This window comes from Manis javanica, chromosome 13 (genome assembly GCF_040802235.1).
Source record: "Manis javanica isolate MJ-LG chromosome 13, MJ_LKY, whole genome shotgun sequence".
Classification (NCBI taxonomy): Eukaryota; Metazoa; Chordata; class Mammalia; order Pholidota; family Manidae; genus Manis; species Manis javanica.
This window is the reverse complement of record NC_133168.1, coordinates 92,739,898-92,761,759: the sequence shown is the minus strand read 5'-3', so window position 1 is coordinate 92,761,759 and position 21,862 is coordinate 92,739,898. Positions and strand designations below refer to the sequence as shown.

General features: G+C 49.7%; 1 protein-coding gene and 1 pseudogene across 11 annotated transcripts in view; one reads left to right on the top strand and one right to left on the bottom strand.

The window, feature by feature from the left end:
* The window catches only part of LOC140843068 (uncharacterized), a 180,798-nt gene that overhangs the window by 113,983 nt on the left and 44,953 nt on the right, over nucleotides 1-21,862 (bottom strand). Inside the window, exon 2 of one of the 11 annotated variants that reach the window (XM_073220866.1) lies at nucleotides 14,209-14,269. The exons of the other annotated variants lie outside the window; for them this stretch is intronic. The gene's annotated coding sequence lies outside the window, so the exon portion shown is untranslated. The remainder of the gene's footprint in view (nucleotides 1-14,208; nucleotides 14,270-21,862) is intronic. 11 annotated transcript variants of the gene reach the window in all.
* Nucleotides 16,610-18,655, top strand: LOC140845808 (tartrate-resistant acid phosphatase type 5-like; annotated as a pseudogene).

The following is a 21,862-nucleotide window of genomic DNA, read 5'->3' as shown; positions in this document are numbered from 1 at the left end:
CCAGTTGGCAGAATTCACAGCTCTAACTAGGGCTCTGGAAGTGAGTAAAGGGACGGAGGGTTAACCTATACACTGACTCGAAATATGCCTTCCTAGTCCCCATGCTCATGCCGTTCTGGAAAGAAAGAAAATGACCTCACTGAAAATGGATCCCTATTAAATATCATCATGAAAGTGACTGGCTACCCTGCACTGTCTTCCTCCCCAAGGATGTGGCTGCTATGCATTGCCAAGGGCATGAGAAAGGAGCAGACACGGTATCAGAAGGGAATCCATGGGCCGACTGTGCAGCCCAGGAGGCAGCCTGAGCAAGTCAGTCTACCATCACGATAGCCCCCCTGTTTGGGGAGCCTTCCCTAAATCAAATCAAGCCCCAGTATTCCGAAAAAGAGGCGGATATGGTCCTCCAAGAGGGGTTAATCTTGCAGCCCTTGGGGGTGGTTTCAAAATGAAGAAAGGAAGCTTCTTTTACCATCAGCCAACAGGTGCAAGCTGTTAAAGACTCTCCATCAGTCCTTGCATCTAGGGAGGGATGGGGCCACCCAGCTGGTCAATAGATTTTTCCTGGGGACAGGATTTCAGGATACTAGAAGACAAATAACCAGCACCTGTGAAGTACATCAGAACAATCTTCTCAGCCGTCGAGTAGCCTGGACAGGTGTCCAAAGGACTGGAACATTCCCAGGGGAGGATGGGCAAATTGATTTCACCCATACATCCAAGGTTAAGGGAGTTCAGTATCTACTTGTACGGGTGGACACATCCCGCGGGTGGATAGAGGCCTTCCCCTGCAGGGCTGCAAAAGCAACAAAGGTTGCCGGGACCACGGTAAATGAGACCATTTCCTGGTTTGGGTTGCCCAGGAGCCTGCAGAGTGATAATGGGCCAGCCTTTGAAGCTACAGTGACCCAGGGAGTCTCCTCAGCTCTGGGAGTACAGTATGACTTTCAATGTTCTTGGAGGCCCCAATCCTCAGGTAAAGTAGAAAGAGCAAATGGAATCACAAAATGACACCTAAAGAAACTGACTCAGGAAATGGGGCTCTCTTGGGTTGCCCTTCTTCCCACTGTGCGCCTATGGGTCAGAAATACCCCATAGCGAGCAGGCCTTAGGCTCCTTGAGTGGCTGTGTGATGGGCCTTTCTTGACCAATGACTTCCTCCTTGACACAGAGACAGCTGCACAAGAGAAGCAGGTCCCCTCTATCTTGCCAATGGGTTTCAGACCTGGGCAAGTTCGCTATGGATTCAGACTGTCCAAAGAAAATGACCTTTGGGGTGAAAGGTTTATTAGCCAGCTTGTTTTCTCAAGCACTAGCGTCTCTGCCTCCACCCACAGCACTGGGCCGAGCTCTCTATACGGCGGCGCAATAAATAGCTTATTGCCTAAAGGTGTGGAAACGGTAGCCTAGCAACAGGCCAGTTACATCATCAGGTGGTTTAAGTTCAGTGAGGATCCTGGTCATAGGAACCCCAACTTCCCCACACCGTCCCTGGCCCAATTCCAATGAACCCTTTAGAAACTGGAAGAAGCTCAACAGAGAAGGGAAAGAAAGCCTCTATTTGACCCAGGAATATTGGTCCTGATCAGGACAGTGTCTCCTACTTCCCCTTCCCTATCACCTATTTGGGAGGGACCACACACTGTAATTCTTTCCACTCCCACCACGGCAAAGGTCAAGAGCCTTGGGATCCATCACGCTCCACCCACTGCAGCACTGGATGTCTGAAAAAGCAAGCCCCGCTCTGGACAAGGAGGACCCTCTGCCTCACTATTCCTGTGAACCCGTAGACGACCTGAAGTATCTTTTTAACAACAGACACCTAAGATAAGTACTCCATGCCTCCAGAGATCTAGGTCTTTCTGGGCAGTGTTGGAGTGGGCCTTGCCATTCTCCTTACTGTCCTGGGTTATTGTGATCCCCCGCCCATTGGCCAACAGTATTTCTGCCCCTACTGGGTTTAAAGTACAAGCAGTGGCCTTAAACCTGCCATTATTACTATTATTGACCCCCACCTTACTGGCTTCCCTCTTGGAAGCAGTACACCCCTTGTGGCTCTTAGGTTGGTTAGGAGCTGCAGGCTCAGTATCATACACTAGACACCTGTTAAAGATCATTGAGCTATCCTACCAAGTTCTCAATAAAACTCATCCAGACCTGGCCAGCAATTGCTGGCTATGTTCAAACCTGAACCCAAACCAGTATCCGGCCATTCTGGCTCTGGAGTCACGGTAAACCACTGAAGAGTTGTTCCCCTATCCCCAAGCCAACAGCAGTCCCCCTGGCCCTTTTGCCAATGCACACCTTCAAGCTGCCTGGCAGGAACATATCACTAATCTTACTAAAGTAGACAATTAGACAGGACATACCCCAGTATGGGGACAATTATCCATAATCACCTTGGTACATCAAGCCCCCCTCTGCATCCATAGAGAAATGCAGACTTACGGCCAGCCCATAGGATCCCTCCCCAGGAATAAGTGTAACTATACAATTGGGCTCTCTGCCCCCAGTGACTTCCGGAGCAGGGACCACCAAGAGTTCAGATCACAGGTTCAGACTAACTACAGGCCCCTTATTAATTCCACAGGCTCCGTTAATAAAAACTCAGGGTCTTGTCAAGACAGGCTCTGCTCCTGTAACAGACCTTTCCCGTGGGGCAGGTAGAACAAGACATGCTGACTTGGTAGGTATCGGCCAAGTGGGATGCTGACACGAGGCACTGTGGTCAGCCAGCCAAGCGGGACGCATAAGAAACCACTCCCAAGAATGGTCAGCCTGAGAAACGAGGGGGTTTTCTGATTCCCCAGTCGGGCCCTAGCAACAAGTCCAGGCAACTTCCCAGCCTGGCCCTAGGAACAGGTCCTAGGTAACCAGGGGGCCTTCTCCTCAATGTGCTTGTAAACCCTAGCCACTGCAGCCCTAACAGTATCCTCCCTTGGAGGCCCTGCTGATTAGCAGGATCCCTTTTCTTTTTACTCCTCATTAAAAGTTTTGCTGGTTGCTCCATACTTGTCTGTTGGCTTCATTCTTCATCGCCTCCAAGACACGGTCCCGGGAAAAACAGCATCTCAGCCAGTAACGTTATCAGGCTGAGTCTGTTCCCCTCAGTTCTTGTCCCCACCGCCATAACAAAGAATTGAAAGGCAAAGACACAACAGCAAGGCAAAGCAAAACTTTTATTTGAATACACTGCAAGGGAGGAATGGGCCACAGTTAAAGTAGACAAATCCATTGGCAGAAGGCCTATTATTGCACTCTGGCTTGGAGATGCCTCTTTGACAAGGTGGGGTTATCTATATAGCCCACCCTCTCGGTGCGCATGTCCTTTCCCAAGATGAAGTGTAGTTTGGGCAGTTCTTAGTTTTGTTTGATGGTGTCCACACTGGGATCTGGTTGGGAATGGTTTGGCCTGGTCCCAACAGGCAGGAAATTATCTCCCCGCAAAGCCTTTGTTGTCTTCACTTGGGATCTCCTCCCTGGGCAGAGTTTGGGCAGTTTTCTATTTGAACCTTATCTTCCCCTTCCCCAGCTGCTCATGTCTAACAGTCCCAACCCAAGGAGAAAGGGGGACCTCCCTCAGTATTACGGTACCTGACAAGGGACTGAGAAGAGGGGGAGGCCTGCACAGGGGATATGCTAGAGGATGAAGATTTATGTCTTTTATCAAGGGTCCTTAGTAACTGCACTGGGCTCTTCAGGGTCATTTGTAGGCACCACAGCATAATGGCTCCTGGATATGGAGCCACCCACCTGGGACTGTCTATTGTTAGGATAGCTCTGTAAGGTGAGGGCACTGTAGCTCACGAGTCTGGGGCGTAGAGCAGGTTCTTGCCCCAGAAACGTATGCACAATGTTAAGGCCACCATGTTAACTCCAGGGGGCGTGAGTCGTCCCCGCAGCCTCTACAATGAAGCAGTGCCTGAGGCCTGACCAGGAGGGGTTGCCCTATGGCAGTTTAACCAAAGCCCAGAGCTTATGTTTTATTGTTAGGGTGCCTGTTCAGGGTGGGCCAATTTGCAAGTAACAGTACAAATGAGCTCAAGCAAAGCTTGTAGACAAGGAAGATGTTGACTAATAAGAGTCTAGACAATGCTACATGTGCTGAGAGGGGCACTAGTTTGTAGTCATAAATATGTGCCTGCCGTTGACCTGTAGCTGGACCTGGGCAATCCAAAGCTCCTCATCCCTTCCCCAGTGCTTGGAATATGGGTTCTGCCTGCTGCCCACCTTCCATGAGGCAGCCTCAAGGACACAGCCTTGGGATTGTAATGTGGTTCTAGGGCCATTTGCACTGTTTAAGTGACTGGACCCAGTGAAAGATTCTATTAAATATTTTAAGATTTGAAGGGCAGGTGCAGATAGCCTTGTCTGGGGATGACCCTCTGCTGATTTAACTGTCCACCTGCTGGTCTGGAGTGGCCTCCCTCTTCTTTGGTCTCTGCCTGTCCTCTCGAGTAGCATCGCAGGTTTCAGAATACACCTAGAAAGCTTTGGAGGGGCTTGCAGACTTGACATGATTATTTCTTCATCAAGTCATAGAGGGCGCATGGTACAGGAATTTAAGCAACGTGCAAGGGATTCATGTTCACATCATGACAATGGCCTGGCCCATTTTCATGGGCTCTTTTTATCAGTATTTTCAGGTTTTCAATGTCCTCAGCGGAGGATGTGATTGGTGTGATGCGTGACTGCTCTTGAGCAGGCCCTGCCTGCAGAGACCGCCCTGGCAATGGGTGTGCAGTTCCCTGAGGGCGACCAGGTAAGGGTGCAGCCCTGAGAAACAGGGAACACCCCCAGTCTTCCAAACAGCAGGCAGGTGCCTACTCTCCTATGGAAGGATGGCGTCAGTACCCACTGCAGTAGAGAATCAAAATCCCATGTCATCCCTCTGGAATGTGCCACTGTGGACGTCATAGTGAAACCAGGAAAAGTCAGTGTAGTACACAACAGTGTGAGTGTGCAAACTGCACATTACAAAGATATCATCTAGGGAACAGGGGAATCAGAGAACACTCCCAAGCACAAAAGTCTGAATTGGTATCTTGGGGAACCTAAGAGGCCTTGAACAGAATGCAAACTCCACTTTTTCTTTGATGTGGATCCAGTGAGGATGTCAGCAGAGACTTACATCTCAAGAAAATGGAAATCAACCAGTGGGCGTTGGTTTTAAGGATACTCTTGATGAGGAGGGGCAGAGTCTAGAAAGTGTCCTTGAAACTTCTACATTTCCTTCTTCTTTTCTCGTTGTTCCAAAAATAAGAATAAGGCCTTCCCTTCAGCCTTCAAAATGTCATTCAAATGAGGCTTTGGTAGATCTCTAACATGGAGCCAGGAGGATGGATTCTGAAAGATCTAGTTCCTAACATCACCTATGGATGGATTCCTTCAACTCGATGCTACTTGTCCTATCACAGGGCTCTTTTCCTAAGTCAAATTCTATTCATTAAATACCAGAGAGCAAAGACATAAATGTGAAAGTAGTAATTCACATGAAACTGTAGCTTCTAGTAAACTCGTAATGTATAAAATTTTATTCTGCTTATTACTGGTGTCTAAAATGTTAAGGCTCTTCTACCATCACCCCAAAACAGTGGCCTGTTAGTAAGGAACACGCAGTTCACCTGCAAAGTACGTAGGAGTTAGAGGCACTGATTCCTGCACAGTCAAAAATCCATGTACACCTCTGACTGCCTAAAATTTAAGAATTAAAAGACTATTTTGCAGTAGGCTTGGCTTGAAGTTTTACTGACAGTTGAGTAAAACATACTTTTTTTTGATACATTTTATACTGTATTCTTACAATAAGCCTATGAACATTTTTCAAATTGTTTCAAATTTCAAAAAAAAATTTAATATACTTATTGAAAAAACTCTGCATAGAAGTGGATCCCACACAATTTAAACTGGAGTTATTCAAGCACCAACTATATCTAATGGCCCAAGGATATCCAGCAACCAGGACAGGTTAGAAGAAAAATACCAGCACATACCAACCTGTGATTATTTTTAAATTGAAGAACAGTTGATATACAGTATTACATTGGCCTAATGTATACAAAACAGTGATTTGACAGTAATATACACTATTAAGTACTCTCCCCAACTAGTGTGGTTACTGTCAATATAGAAAGATGTTATAGAATTATTGGCTATATTACTTATGTTGTACTTTCACCCCCATGACTAATTTTCATTATGATTAATATTTTGTGCCTCTTTATCCTCTTCACCTATTACATGCACCCACCCCAACCCCTCCCCCACGGTAACCACCAGTCACTTCTCATTGTTTATAACTCTACTGCTGTTTTGCAATCTGTGATATTTCAGTGGTCTTTTCACAGTAAAATGAAACAGTATAAAAAATTAAACCTAAAAGTATATTAGGAATGCACTTCAGTTTACCCATGGATACAACAAATTTCAAAACAGAAAAAGAAGATATTTTAATTAAAGGAAAGCCACTATGTATTAATCTTCTGTATTATTCCTCAAAGGCAACTTGCAGAATTATTTCAACTCAATATTCATTTCTGAAAACAATTAGTGCAATTCCACATTTCAATGATGTACATTCAGAAAGAGGCTTGATAAACATACTTAAAACTATAATAAAACTCATGCTGGTGCAAGAGAATGAAACTGGATCACTGTTTAACCACATACACAAAAGTAAACTCAAAATGGATCAAAGACCTGAATGTAAGTCATGAAACTCTTAGAAGACAACATAGGCAAACATCTCCTGAATATAAGCATGAGCAGCTTCTTCCTGAACGCATCTCCTCGGGCAAGGGAAACAAAAGCAAAAATGAACTCTTGGGACTACATCAAACTAAAAAGTTTCTGTACGGCAAAGGACACCATCAACAGAACAAAAAGGCATCCTACAGTATGGGGGAATATATTTCTAAATGACATAACTGACAAGGGGTTAACATCCAAAATATATAAAGAACTTCCACGCCTCAATACTCAAAAAGCAAATAACCTGATTAACAAATGGGCAGAGGATATGAAGAGACAGTTCTTCAAAGAAGAAATTCAGATGGACAACAGACACATGAAAAGATGCTCCACATCGCTAATCATCAGGGAAATGCAAATTAAAACCACAAGGGGACATCACCTCACACCAGTAAGGATGGCCAGCATCGAAAAGACTAAGAACAGCAAATGCTGGCAAGGATGCAGAGAAAGGGCAACCCTCCTACACTGCTGGTGGGAATGTAAGCTAGTTCAACCATTGTGGAAAGCAATATGGAGGTTCCTCAAGAAACTAAAAATAGAAATACCATTTAACCTGGGAATCCCACTCCTTGGAATTTACCCAAAGAATACAACTTCTCAGATTCAAAAAGACATATGCACCCTTATGTTTATCGCAGCACTTTTTACAATAGCCAAGATATGGAAGCAACCAAAGTGTCCATCGGTAGATGAATGGATAAAGAAGAGGTGGTACATATACACAGTGGAATTCTATTCAGCCATAAGAAAGAAACAAATCCTACCATTTGCAACAACATGGATGGAGTTGGAGGACATTATGCTCAGTGAAATAAGCCAGGTGGAGAAAGACAAGTGCCAAATGATTTCCCTCATTTGTGGAGTATAACAGCAAAGCAAAACTGAAGGAACAAAATAACAGCAGACTCAGAGACTCCAAGAAGGAAGTAGTGGTTACCACAGGGGAGGGGTGAGGGAGGGAGGGAGAAGGGGATTGTGGGGTATTATGTTTAGTTACATGGTGTGGAGGGGGTCAGGGAGAGAACAGAGAAGGCACATAGTGGATCTGTGGCATCTTACTACACTGATAGACAGTGACTGCATTGGGGTCTGGGTGGGGACTTGATAATATGAGTAAATGTAGTAACCACATTGTTTTTTTTCATGTGAAAGCTTCATAAGAGTGTATATCAATAATACCTTAATAAAAATATTTTACTGCAATCTTATCTTCAAGATGGAATCCTTCCTGTTTTTACTAGCTGTTTTGGGCTTGCTTGCTACACTGCCCAGGGTTCAGCGGGACCCCAGCAGGCCAAGGCAAATCCTCCAAGGGATTCTCTTGCTTTGTTTTTCCCCGGAGGCCCTCACCCTACTCTGTCTAAGCCCGCGGTCCCTGTCCCAAGGGGATCAGAATGGGAAGGAGGCCTCTCCCTGTAATCTATTTGCGATTTTTTAATTGAAATTACAAAGCGGAGATGGCTGCAACTTTATCCCTTCATTCATAAAAAAGAACATGTATATTTGTTTTCTTTCATTCATAAAAAAGAACATGTATATCTGAGGCAGTTGCAGCTAAATGTTAACATTTGCTTCTTCCTGTGGTGGTACACAGGTGACAGGTGTTTCAGGGATTCTTTCCCATGCTTTTTAGCAAAATACATAGAACATGAAAGTTACCATGTTAACCGTTTTCAAGGTCCAGTTCAGTGGCATTAAGCACATTCATATTGTTGTGCAGCCGTCTCCACCATCCATCTCCAGAATGCTTGTCATCTTGCAAAACTGAACCTGTGTCCCCACTAAACATGAAGTCCCCATTCCCACCTCCCCCAACCCCCGGCCCTCACCATTCTCTCTCTCTATGAATTTGGTGACTCTAGGGACCTCCCAGAAATGGAAGCATGTGGACCTTTGGGTCTGGCTTATTTCACTCGGCCTAATGTCCCTGAGGTCCATCCATGCTGTAGCATGGGTCAATATCTTGTGCTTTTCCAGTTAAGTGTAAGTTTAAAATACAGAAGCATGTGCACATGATCAAAATAAATAAGACCCTCTGCGGGGCATGTAACCAATGGCAAGCGCCTGTGGAGCCTTAGCTTCCCTGTCTGGTCTCAGGGCTCTGAATGCTTTGTTTGCGATGCGCCCCCAGGCGAATGGAGCCCTCATCTGGGGGGGGACTGGGGGGATCAGGATTTCGGCCCCTCTCCCTCCCCCCACCTGCCCCCACAGCGGCATGGATCTCACACTTAACTTCCTCTGTTGCTTGTCTGAAAAATTTTCAGCAACACATTTATCCACGATTTCTCCCTCCACCAACCATGATTCTCATGACTCTCCCTACTGGGTAATATTAACAGTGAGTGTTCTGACGGTTCTCCCTCGGTGCCAGGCACTTCCCGGTGCTCACCACCGCGGCCCTCAGGTAGGTGCCCGTGCTATTACCATTTTAGAGATGAGAAGCTGAGGCCCAGAGCGGGTAGGACAGTCGCTCCCAGTCCCGGAGCTTTGCCGGTGGCAGAGCCTGAGTCGCACCCCCCACCCCCACCCCCACCTCCGTCACTTTGACTTTTTGTCTTGAATTTCCCAGGGGGCCGGGGGTGGGGTGGGGGGGTGAGTCATTTATTTCTTCAGTGGCCATAGTGGGGGGTTATCAGAAATCAGCCAGTGTACACTTAAGAGCTGTGTGCATCATTGCAGGTAAATTTTACATCATACACAAGAACTGTAAACACATGTAGATGGCAGTTACTGGCCTGGGCACCAAAGTTACTGGGAAGGACAGGGGCAGGTGTCTGTGACATTAAAATGGGTAAAAAGAAAGAAGGGGGAAAGGATAGAGATTAAAGCAAATATAGTCCAGTATTAACTGCAGTATCTAGAAGTGAGTATGCGGGTGTTCACTGTACAATTTTTTCAGTTTTGCCGTATGTTTGAAATATTCTAGAATAAAATGTGGGGACCTCTGTCCTGAGCTCCCTGCAGGAAAACCTGTCTTCTCTGGACAGGCAGGAGGCCCCTCAGACTCACTGTATCTGCACTAGGGTCTGTGTACATCCCCAAGAATGGTTCCTCTCCCCACGTCTCTTCATTGGGGGGTGAGAGGATTCTCATTCACCAGGCCTGGAAGCTGGGAGTTGCCAGAGATTCTCCTGCTCATCATTGAGTCCAAGATTGATTTAAGGTGACCAGCTGTCCTCCTGGTTCACCTGAGGCTGACAGTCTTCCTGGGAAATCGGACCTTTATGTTAAAATCAGGAAAGTCCTGGGCAAATTGCGATGAGTTGCCTCCCCCAGCCTAGCATTTCTGCTTCTGAAGCATGTCCGGCTTCTCCAGATCGCCACTACCTTAGTCTATCGCGATACCTGCCTTAGAGTGATGGTGATGATGATGAACGGGGGGGCGGCTTATAGTGAGTGCTTGCCATGTGCAAAGTACTGTCCCGAATGTTCCATCTGTGGCAGGTCTTTTGATTGACACGACCCTTGTATTGAACAACTGTAACACCACCCCAACATCATCCATGTTCAAGATGAAGAAATAAGGCACAGAGAGGTAGAGTCCCTAGCCCACAGTCACACAGCTAAATAAAAGCGGAAGAGCTGGAATCAGAACCCAGGCAGAGGGCTGTAGAGCCCCCCCAGCTGGATCACCTTTGAACAGCCATCCTGGAGTGCTGACTGGACCCCACCACGTCCCTGGGGGGCCCCTCCCCATAGGCCCACCCTCAATCAACTATCATCTAGGCTTTCATCAGAATGATTACTACCTAAGTATTGTTTCCTGATTACAAAAATATTACTTGCTTATAATTTTTACAGATGAATTCCATAAAGAAATCAATAAAGTCGAGAGCATTAAGAAGAAAAACGCAGACCCAAAATGGGGTCACCTCTCCTAGCCGGGTCACCAAACTGGCACATAATGCCTAACCAGACTGCGGGTTCAGCTTCTCTCAGGAGCGGGAGACCCCGCTCCTCCTGAGGGAGGGTGACCTTCCTTGAAACGGTCCTTGGTCTCCTTTCCCTGATCACTTTTGCCCCACCCTCCAGTCTACACGAACCGACTCCGAGTCCAAGCACTGCTCGGCTGCTAGAAGGGATGCTGCCCCAATCATGAATCGCTTCATGAAACCAATCAGATCTTCAAATGCATTTGATTAATCTTGTTTTTTAACAAGAGTAATAGCTGCCCTTAACAACCCTCCCCCAGATATTCTTATCTTGGTTCCTGTTGGCACCAGGATTTCTTCTTGTCATGTAGGAACTGAGCACTTATAGTTTTGTATCAAGATACTGTGTGATTGGTTGGCGGATAAAGAGAAAGATAAGCAGATATATAGTCAGAGAGAGAGACACATAAACCTATAGATATAGAGATGGCTCTAGGTAGATATAAAAGGATAGATATACAGATAAATATAAATAGATATAGATGATACAGATCTCTGTCTTTGACTTGCTTTTTTCCAGACTGATCCTGTAAAATCACAGCTTGGACTCCATCCTCCAAACCTGTCACCCTCCAGCTGGAGTCCACCCTCAGTAGCTGCAGGCCATTGTTGCCGTGGGCCCATGAGCCCCTGATCCCTACCTCCCGTCACCTGCCTCCCACCTGGGCTCTCCTCACACCAACCAGTCAGGTGCATTCCTGCCTTCATGGACCTGTCCTTGTCAGAAGTGACGTTGACCCTCTGCCCCCACACACCCCCACTGAGTGGCCACTGGTTGTCCACTCATACCAGATTTCCTGGGAACTCCTGTCGGAGACAGTACACAGCAGTAGAGACTGGGGAGTGGGGGACAGCTGACTTCAGTCAGGCAGTCAGGAGAGTCTGAAGAGGTGGCACGTAAGCCACGTACTCAATGACAAGGAGATGGGGGAAAGTGCCCCGGATGTGAGAGAGGGGCAGGACCTACTCAGGTGTCATGGAAATATCTCTAAGAGTTGCATTCTGGGCAGATTACCAACGACTACACACACGATGTCAGAACTGCAGCCAGCTGTAAAGGAGTTGGTGGAATCCACTCAAGGGAAGACGCCAGGAAGGAGATGGGGGGGTAGGGAGGCTGCACATTCAGACTGGAAGAAAGAATGTATCCTGGAGGGGCACCCCATCATTCCAGCATTCCCCAAATAATCCCTGAGCAACCACCCTTTTGTACCTCAGATTCTCAAAGATACAGCAGCAGACAAGATGGAGAAAGTTCTTTACCCCCTGGAGCTCATTCTGGCCGGGAGAGAGACTGAAAATGAGATAAAGAGCCATGCGGTTTGTCAGGCAGTGATAAGGGTTGTAGAGAAAACTGCAGCATGATGAGAGGGCGTCAGGATGGCCCGGGTGGGGATGGGGGTGGGTGCACTTTAGATAAGTTAAAGGAACTTGAATACAATGAGAAGGGACCCACAGGGGCATCTGGAGAAGGAAGAGCCTTCTAGGAGGCCAACAGCAAGTGCCAGGGTCCTGCAGTCAGAGTGGGTAGCTATTCCTGGAAGGACAGGAAGGCTGGAGTGGCGGGAGGGAGGAGGAGGTGGGGTAGGGCTCTCGCAATGCCAGGGGAGGAACTCAACCATGGGATTGACGTTGGTGTTGGGAAGCAAGACCGGAGGGAAGAGGATGGGAGGCTCTGAGCCAAACCCTGACCCACCTCCACAGAAAGGCAGCAGAACAGGGCGAATGGGAGGAGAAGGGCTGATTCAGCATCCCAGAGGTGACCAGGGAGATGCAGCCAAGAATCCACAAGTTTCATTAAATGCGCTGCTCAAAGCCTGATTAATCATGTGCGCCTGCTTTCATACTCTTTGGCTTAAAAAATATAGAAAATGTTAACACTTGAAAAAGTTATAAAATGGCATCACTAGTATCCTATTTCTCTGATGACAAATATATAGGCATAGAGAAATTAAGGGAAAAAAAGAATGGACAGGGACTCTCCTGGCAGGGGTATTAAGAGTGTAATCGGTTTCTTTGTGCTTTTCAGCATTTTCCAAATTTCCTACAAGACCATGTATTAAAATAAGATACTGAATATTAGAGTTTTGTGTGAGCATCAAAAAAATGCAGAAAGACAATCCCTAAAACACCCCTGTACCTGCCACAGGAAGAAGCAGATGTTAACAGTTGGTCCTAAATTGCTTCCGATAATTTTGTCGTGTGTGTGTGTGTGTGTGTGTGTGTGTGTGTGTGTGTGTGTGTGTGTGTGAAAGAAAACAGTAGGGATAAAGCTGATAATTTTGTCGTGTGTGTGTGTGTGTGTGTGTGTGTGTGTGTGTGTGTGTGTGTGTGTGTAGCTGAAGCCCCTTTCCTGATCCCCTCTTGTTTCCAAGCCCAGAAAACAACCAATGCCCTGAATTTGGGGTGAGGTGTCTGTTTCCTGTGTTTACATTTGACTACAGAGACATTAGAAGGACGTTTGCATTTTTTCTGCTAGCAAAATAAGGAACAGGGCTTTTGCCTAAGGTATCAAAGGGGAAGGGAAGGCCTCCGCCCACCCCCGAAGAAAGGAAAGTAACCAATGGCTGGAGTATACACACATTTCTGTAGCCTGTCAGCCCAGCCAGTTCCCCCTGTCTTTTTCTGTTGTGTCAACCTGTACTGGGCATACAGTGGGTGCTCAACACATGTTGAAAGCATTTTTAAGTTTCTCGGCTCATGCCTATTTTCAAAGTAAACTTTTTCTTTTATTTGGGAATAAATTTAGAGTTACAGAAAAGTCGCAAAGAACTTGTCCAAGGCACTCTGGTACACTCCTCACTCCGCGCCCCCTATTGCTAACGTCTGTGACCGTGACACTGAGACAGGGACCGTAGGCTTAGACAGAGCAGGGTGAGGGCCTCCGGAAAATGACCCCTGCCGGAACTCCATGTGAAACAATTAAGCAAAGCCAAAGTCACACTGATTCTCTAAAGTAAAAATATCAAACTAGGAACATAAGCATTCTTCAGGGAGGTTAGTTAAGACTAATAGGCCAGGAGTAGGTTGACCTAGAAGTGCGAATACTCCCCAAATAAAGAAAACTATCTCGCCATAGCCTGTATTTTCACTGTACCAGTTAGAACGTACCATTGTAAGATTTACTTTAGCACCTTCTCAAAGGCCCAGCTTACTCAGGAAAAATTCTATCTTAAAGCTAAAATTACATTTTAATCAAATGGACAGTGGCTCAGCCCACATTGAAGGCAGGGCAGACAGTCTTGATTAATATGTTTCCAGACAGAAGCTAATATCCTGGAAGAGAATCAAACCAGTAAATTTCTTGTGTTAAGCTAACTTTGAAGAATAACCCACTGATAAGAAACTTAGTATCTCTTCAAAAATAAACATTTTGGGACCATCTGGCAGGTGTGCATCCCTAGCCCTTTGTCTCTCAACCGCCTATAAATCCCCTAGACAACGCAGCACCCCTGGCTCTCTTGCCAGGAGCTCTGTCTTCTCACTTTATCTCTAAATAAAAGCCTCTCCCTGGCTCTCCTACCTTCAGTGTTTGCGAAGTTCATTCTTCAACTTCACAAACAAGAACCCCGGCATCAACACGCCTGTAATTACAAAGAAATTATGTTTCTTAGTTGTGTTACTGTTCATAAAACTCCAGGCTTTATTTGGATGTCCTTAATTTTTCCACAAATAACCATTTTGTGGCCCAAGGTCCCACACTTCATTTGGTGCCTGCATCTCCCCCCGTCTCAGCTGCATCGTGACTGGGACATTTCTGCAGAGTACTGGTTAGGTATTGTGCAGAATATTCACTCAGTTTGCTGTTTTTCTCATCATTAGCCTGTGGTTAATTGTTGGGAAGAAACTCACCGTGGTGAGGTGCCCCTTCTCATGACATCACATCAGAGCCACCTGGTATCAGATTTATCACTGTGACGTTAGCCTGGGTTGCTGGGTGAAGGTGGCATCTGCCTGTGTCTCCCTGTCAGGTTCCTAAGCTTCGCTTTTCCATATTTTATTCTTTGGGTGAGAGCCATTAATGCCTTTGACTCCACTTCACACTCAAAAGGAAGCAGGAAGGGCTGAGTTCCAGCTACTGGGGGTCTGGGGGGGAGGGGGCTGGTTTCAACTTAGACTATTTGGCATTCTTTCTAAGGAAGATTAGCCTCTGCTCCCAGGCTCATGTTAGAGACCCACAGAGAGGCCCCGTCGAGAAGGGCCTCCGGGGCTGAGGGCGCCCAGGTGTGAAGGCAGGTGGCCAGTTGGGGGTCAGGGGGAGGAAATCGGGTCCCCAGCCCCCTGCCCCACTAAGCTGCAGCCCAATCGGCAGGTCGGGGCGGCACTCTGGGGTGCGCTCCCATTTTACAGAAGTGGTACCCGCACTGGAGGCGTGGTGACGCGGGTGGCCGAGCAGGATTCTGGGGCACGGCCGGCCGGGGGACTGGGAGGCTGGGCCGCTGCCTCCTTAAAGCTGGGCGCCTGCGACGGTGAGCGACCAGCGCTTTGGCAGCTCCTGGGGCCGTGGCCCACCGGCAGGTGAGATGCCCACAGGGAGGGCTCTCTGCCTGCCCTGGTGACCCACTTCCCTGTTTGTTTGGGCCGCGAGGGTGGGAGGCACACGGGCCATCCGTCCTCGCTGATCCTGTGATCTGAGAGTTGAAGTAGGGGCCGGCGCCCCCATCCACCCTGGCAAGGGACTGCAGGGACCTGCGGTGGGTGGGCAGTGAAGTTGAGGGGCAGGTCAGACAGGCCACAAGGGCAGGGTCCCCACTCCCCAAGCTCCTGCCTGCCTGTCCTCAGGGGCTGTGGTCACTCGGAGGGCCTGCCTACAGCTGCTGAGGAAGTGAGGGTCCAAACTCAGTGGTCACGTTGGTGGGTCACCAGCTGCCTCCTGTCTGGGTTCCTCCTGCAGGGATGGGGGTTAGCGAGGAGGGGAAGGTGTGGGCTGGACTTCCTGGAAAAGGGGGACCCTGACACATGAGGGAGGGGGACACACATCCAGAGCTTGTCAAACACACAATCCACAGCAGACACAACTCACGTGAGAGACACAACAGACACAGTGCAACTCACACACAAAACAGACACACACAGACCATCATCATCCACCACAGTTGCGCTTGAGAACTCAGGCACACGTCACAGACACACCGCCCAGGCCTTGCAGGCGCAGCGCACACATCCACATCTGCAGGCACAAAGGACTCCCTGGCACGCAGCAGACCTGTAACCCAGGCAGGCACACTTCGCTACACACAGGCAACAGACATCTCCACACAGGCAGCCAAACAGGACCTGGGAGAGCACGACACAAGATGATGTGGCTGGAGCACACCGGTTCAGAAGTATGCATGACACACTCACAGAGAGCGGGGCACCTCAGGCCCATGGCACAAACAAGCTCAAGTGGACAGTCACAGAGGCTGGGAGGGGAGGCCTGGCTGTACTGGCTGCCAGACCCCCACCCTGGATCCCGTGTCCAGTGCTGGGGAACTCCACGGCTCACATGACCCAAGGGGAGGGCTTCTGGAACAGCCCACGGAGAAACTGCATCATCCTCACTAATGACCCATTTCCGCCCCAGGAAATAAAGTCTCAGGGACTGTTGGTTTGACCCAGGAGCTCACCTGCTTCCCTGAGCCTCCGGCTGACCGGCTTGTGCTTCCCCCAGGGTGAGTGCAGGGCCTGGGAGGAGGGAGGGCAGGACGGCCCTGCAGGACCACTCTTCCTGGGCCCTGGCTGGAGCCCGTCAGCTCACTGTCCCTCCCAGCCAGGTCTTGTCCTGAAGTCCTGGGAACTAGGGCACCACCGAGGGGCTCATGCCGGGTCAGCCCTGCAGGGAGCTGTCCCCCCCAACTCAGGGCAGGGCAAGTTGAGCTTCCAGGGGCCTGATGCCCATGCCTCAGCCCTGGGCCCCCAGATGCCTCTCTCTCCCCTCCCAGATGGACGTGTAGATCGTGCTGCTCAGCCTGCAAATCTCGCTGGCGCTTCCCTTGGCTGATGGCGGCGCAAACCCCGTTCTGCGCTTTGTGGCTGTGGGGGACTGGGGAGGGGTCCCCAATGCGCCATTCTACACAGCCCGGGAAATGGCCAATGCCAAGGAGATTGCCAGGACCGTGCAGATCCTAGGCGCAGACTTCATTTTGTCTCTGGGGGACAACTTCTACTTCCCTGGTGTGCAGGATGCTAATGACAAGAGGTTCCAGGTGTGTGACCCTGGAGTGGATGGGAGTTGGGGCAGAACATGTGGAGAAGCCACTTGAACCTCTGACTCGCGAGGCGGAGGGACGCTGACGTGTGTGCACACCTAGAGCGCTCCTTGTCCCTGGTCCCTGACTTGGTGGGAGTATCAGGGAGTTGTGGGGAGCTGCCTGACCCCAGGTCCGCGGGGCACCCTTTATGTCTGCTGCAGGAGACCTTTGAGAATGTATTCTCTGCCCTGGCCCTCCGCAATGTGCCCTGGTACGTGCTGGCTGGCAACCATGACCATCTGGGGAACGCCTCAGCACAGATCGCCTACTCCAGCATCTCCAAGCGATGGTGAGTCACGCTAAGGTGGACAAAGAGGCCCACTGCCTGGAGCTGGACCCAGGGCTTCTCTGCTCAAGACATGCATCCACCACCTCTGTGCCCTCCACAGGAACTTCCCTAGACCTTTCTACTACCTGCGCTTCCAGATCCCCCAGTCCAACGTGTCCGTGGCCATCTTCATACTGGACACAGTGACACTGTGTGGCAACTCGGATGACTTCCTCAGCCAGCAGCCCGAGAAGCCGCAAGACCTGGAGCTGGCCCGCATGCAGCTGTCCTGGCTCAAGAAGCAGCTGGCGGCAGCCAAGGAGGACTACGTGCTGGTGGCTGGGCACTACCCAGTGTGGTCCATTGCTGAGCACGGGCCCACCCACTAAATGGTCAAGCAACTGGTCCCGCTGCTGTCCAAGAATGGGTCACTGCCTACCTGTGCAGCCATGACCACAACCTGCAGGTGAGGGGGTCTGCAGGGGGGAGGGGACCAGGCAAGGGGGGGCGCCTGTCTGGCCAATGTGCCACATAGCACATTGGAATCCTCCTGCTGTTTGGGGATCCCTCAAATGTCACTCACCCTCAGGCTCCAAGCTCTCTAGCCAGCAAAACCACTCCAAATTCCCTAGAAGCCATCATCCTGGCTGCCAATTGCTAATTGCTTAATCAGTTGTCTAGCTGTAAATAGAAGCTATGCGCTACTACAGGTGGGGAAACTGAGGCCCAGGAGGGTTTTTGTGCCTCGCCCAAGGGGACTCTGTGGTCAGGGACAGACCTGACCCTGGACTCAAACAGGGGGGCACAGAGCCTGGGGTCGACCTCCTTGAGGAGCTGGGGGCTCCACTGACCGGCACCCTCTGTGCACAGTACCTGCAGGACAAGAACGGCGTGGGCTATGTGCTGAGCGGGGCTGGGAACTTCATGGAGCCCTCGAGGAAGCACTTACGCAAGGTCCCCAAAGGCTACCTGCGCTTCCACTACGGGGCTGAGGACTCGCTGGGTGGCTTCGCTTATGTGGAGATCAGACCCAAAGAGATGAGTGTCACTTACATCGAGGCCTCCGGCAAGTCCCTCTTCAAGACCAGGCTGCCAAGGCGAGCCAGGCCTAAGCACACAAAAGGACTTCAGTCTGAGGCCTGAGGCAGAGGGGCCTCCCTGCCAGCGGGCGGGAGGGGCCCTCCTGGGACCCCCACCCACGGGCAGGTGTTCTCACCCATAGCAGAGCAAGAAGGAGAACCGCAGATGAGGAAATGTGCCATGTGGCCCTAGTGACAGGGATGCCCACGCATGTAAAAGCAGCGTGCACATGGGCACCGGCCGCAGTACCACGCCCCACGGCCAGGCTCCCCAGCCTGCGTGGGGGCAGTGAGGCGGTAGGGAGGGAAAGCTTTCTCCTGAATCAAGCATTCGTCTGTCACTTACAAATATTCAATAAAATAATAGTTGCAAAAATTGAATGTGTGCTGTGAACACCCCTTCCTCACCGCACAGGTGAGTTACCTCCCCCAGGTATAAGAGTCGGGGCTCCCCACTTGCTGCTCTCAACCTCATCCATAACCAAGTGGCCTCACACGTGGATGCAATCTCAACAAAGACCAAACAGAAAGGAGGGTACAACACGGGGCAAGCCTCGCTCCCCCCTGCCCACCTCCCTAGAGGCAGCCACCATCGTCTTTCCTGCCACAGCTAATGCCACTATAATCAAAATATCGCCCCCTTTTCACACAGAGAGACACGATACACAGCTCTGCACGTGTTCTTGCTGCTCAACCACAACGCGACTGTTCAAAACTGAACACTCATGTTTGTCCCTTTCAATGTGGAGTTGGTGATAGTCATTTGGCTCAAAAACCTAGTTTACAGAAAGAGGAAACAGCTCCCTCCCTCCCTGTCCCTCCACCCACTTTTCCTAAAAGGAAGTCCCTTTTTTATACATGCTTTGCGGTTCCTTCAGGGGGTCTCTATGCAAATGAGAGCAATTGTGAATGATTTTTTCTTCTCCTTTCCCACTGATTTGTTCCTTGCTTCCCCCCTCAATCCTAACCGACTTTACGGGGTGTAACTGATGCATCTGAAGCACGCGGTTCAGTACATTTTGGCAAAGGCACAACCAATAAACCCACCACCACAATCAAGATATAAGCATTTCCCACACCCCCAAAGGCTATCTATGCACTTTGCTGTTTCTGGCTGTTAGGCCGGGAGATCTGCGCATCGGCTCCCAGGGAACTTCTGGCTGTCTCTGCAGCTGCAGGGGCCCCAATGTGTGCCTGACCCACTGTCTGTCTAACCAGCCATCTAATGAGGGCTGCCTGGATTGCTTCCAGTCATTTTGCTAACCTCAAACCGTGCAGCAATACATGACCCTAAACATTCACTTCCTACTTATCTGTACAGGTACAGTCACGTCTGTAGGGTAAACAGCATATATTCCCAAAAGCAGGACCGCCGTTCTCTTTGACAGCCACGGAGCTGCCCCCTTATGTCACTGGCTCTTTGCTGGGGCCTGTTGAAATCCTTCCCAATCTGTCCCTCTTATCAACACAATCGCAGTGGACGCCTCTGCACCCATGTGTGGAGGAATAATTCCAGCAGCAGAATTATTTCCGGGCCTATTTCTTATGCTGGAAGCTGAAAGCTGCAGAGAAGCCCAGGGCCCCTCTGAGGGGGAGCTGAGTAACCCGGCCCAGGGACAGCCTGAGCCATCCGGTGCAAGGCAAGTAGTGACAAGTGTTCCCGGGGCCCCCGCTCATCTGCCACTTCAGCTGCTACGGAGCAGGGACCCCACTGCTCGGCTCCAGCTGCCACTCAGGGAATGCAATGAAGCCGCAACCTGGACACCACGTGACTGAGCTCCCTTATGGACAGGAAGCTGGTAGAAACGGCGTCTGCCATTTGCCACTCTGCAGGACTGATACCGTTTGTTACAAGGTGCATGGGCTACTGTTAAAATCAAGCAGAGCCAGCTTACCGAAAAGGCCCGCCCAGAGGTCCGTCCAGCTGTCATCTACCTGGCTGGCACTGCTAACAGCCACGCTCTACGCCAAAAACCACCATTGCTTCTAACCCTGACCCGATGAAGCAGGGGCCAGAATCAGGCGCGCTTCTCAGGGGACATCACAGAAAGTTGGCAGACCAAGTGTTGTGCCCAAGGTCATGCTCAGGAAGTGCAGACCCTCAACCTTCACCGTGACAGACAAGGCAGCTGGCAGCTACCCTGCCTCTTCCCACTGACTCAGAGGCTCCAGGCAGACAGGGAACCGAATCAGAGGCCAGCCCAATATCCCTGTTCGCAGGGTCCAGAGCGTGGAACCAGCCCAATACCCCTGTTCACAGGGGCCAGAGCGTGGAAAGGAGAAGTGACACATCTAAGCTGACATGGGGAGTGGGTGGCAGGGAGGGGGACTGTCCCCAGCCCTCTCTTCCACACCACCCAAGTGGTGTGGAAGCCCCAAGCCCTGCGCCAGGCACCCAGGGTCCCAAAAAGCATGGAAAGGAATAAGGCAAGGTGGACATATGCCCTCAGAGGGCTTCCGTCCAACTAGCTGGGACAGTGCCGACTAGCACCCAGCCATTGTTAGAGAGATGCCTTCAAGCTTCCAGGAAGAGATGGCAGGGTTCCTCAAGGCTAATAGCAGCCTCCTCTCACCCTCCCTCCGCAACTGTGTCAGCTTCAACCGCAGGGATATTACCGTCTCCCACTCCAGTCCTCATGCGGGCGGCACGGGGACAGGCGCCAGCATTCTTCTGCAGCCAGCAGGGTGTCACTGAGAGTCAGCCCACACCCACCTCAACAGCTTCCAAGGCCAAGAATCATGAAGAAGAAGGTGAGACACCTGCCTTATGACTCAGCAAAAGGCACTGTCCTGCAGACAGTACGCCAGTGGCTTGGGGAGCACGGCCAGTGGGAATCCAGAAACGAATTCAAGAACACAGGAGAACATGACGGAGCCCGAAGGGGGCACTGCAGTTTCACCGGAAGGTGTTACTTCCCTTGTTGAAGTGCCCAGAAGACAAAGCCTGAACCCTACTTCAGACCACACACAAAAATGAGTTCCACAGGGATCCCAAATTTTGGTGGAGAAATAAAACACAGTAGAGGATGAAAACGAACATCCTCATAAAGATCTGAATGAGATGGTTCCTAGTAGCCCTATTGCAAGCCACCCCAAACAGGAAACAACCCAAATGCCCACCAATAAATGGAAGGCAACACAAAATGTGGTCCTTCCATATAATGGAACACACCTCAGAGACAAACGGGAACAATATGGATGAGTTGCCAGTGTAGGAAGCTGAGTAAAAGAAGCCAGTGTAGCAAAGACTATACATATTGCTGATTCTGTGTATATGACTCTCTGAAACATACAGAGCTACTGGAACTAAAATCACATCAGTTGTTGCCAGGGGCTGAGGGCAGGGCAAAGCATTGCCTACAAACAGACATGAGGAAACTCTCTGAGGAAACTCACTATCTCGATTGTGGTGACAGTTTCATGGGTGTACACATTATGCCATGATGGGAGATTTCACAGCTTATGTGAAATTTATGGTCTGTCAATTTTATCTCAACGAAGTGGGAAGGAGAAAAATAAAGAGGAGGAAACCTAGAAATCACAAGTAAATATAGGATTGTTCACATGTACTACGACAGAGTTTCCCTGTGAATTGTG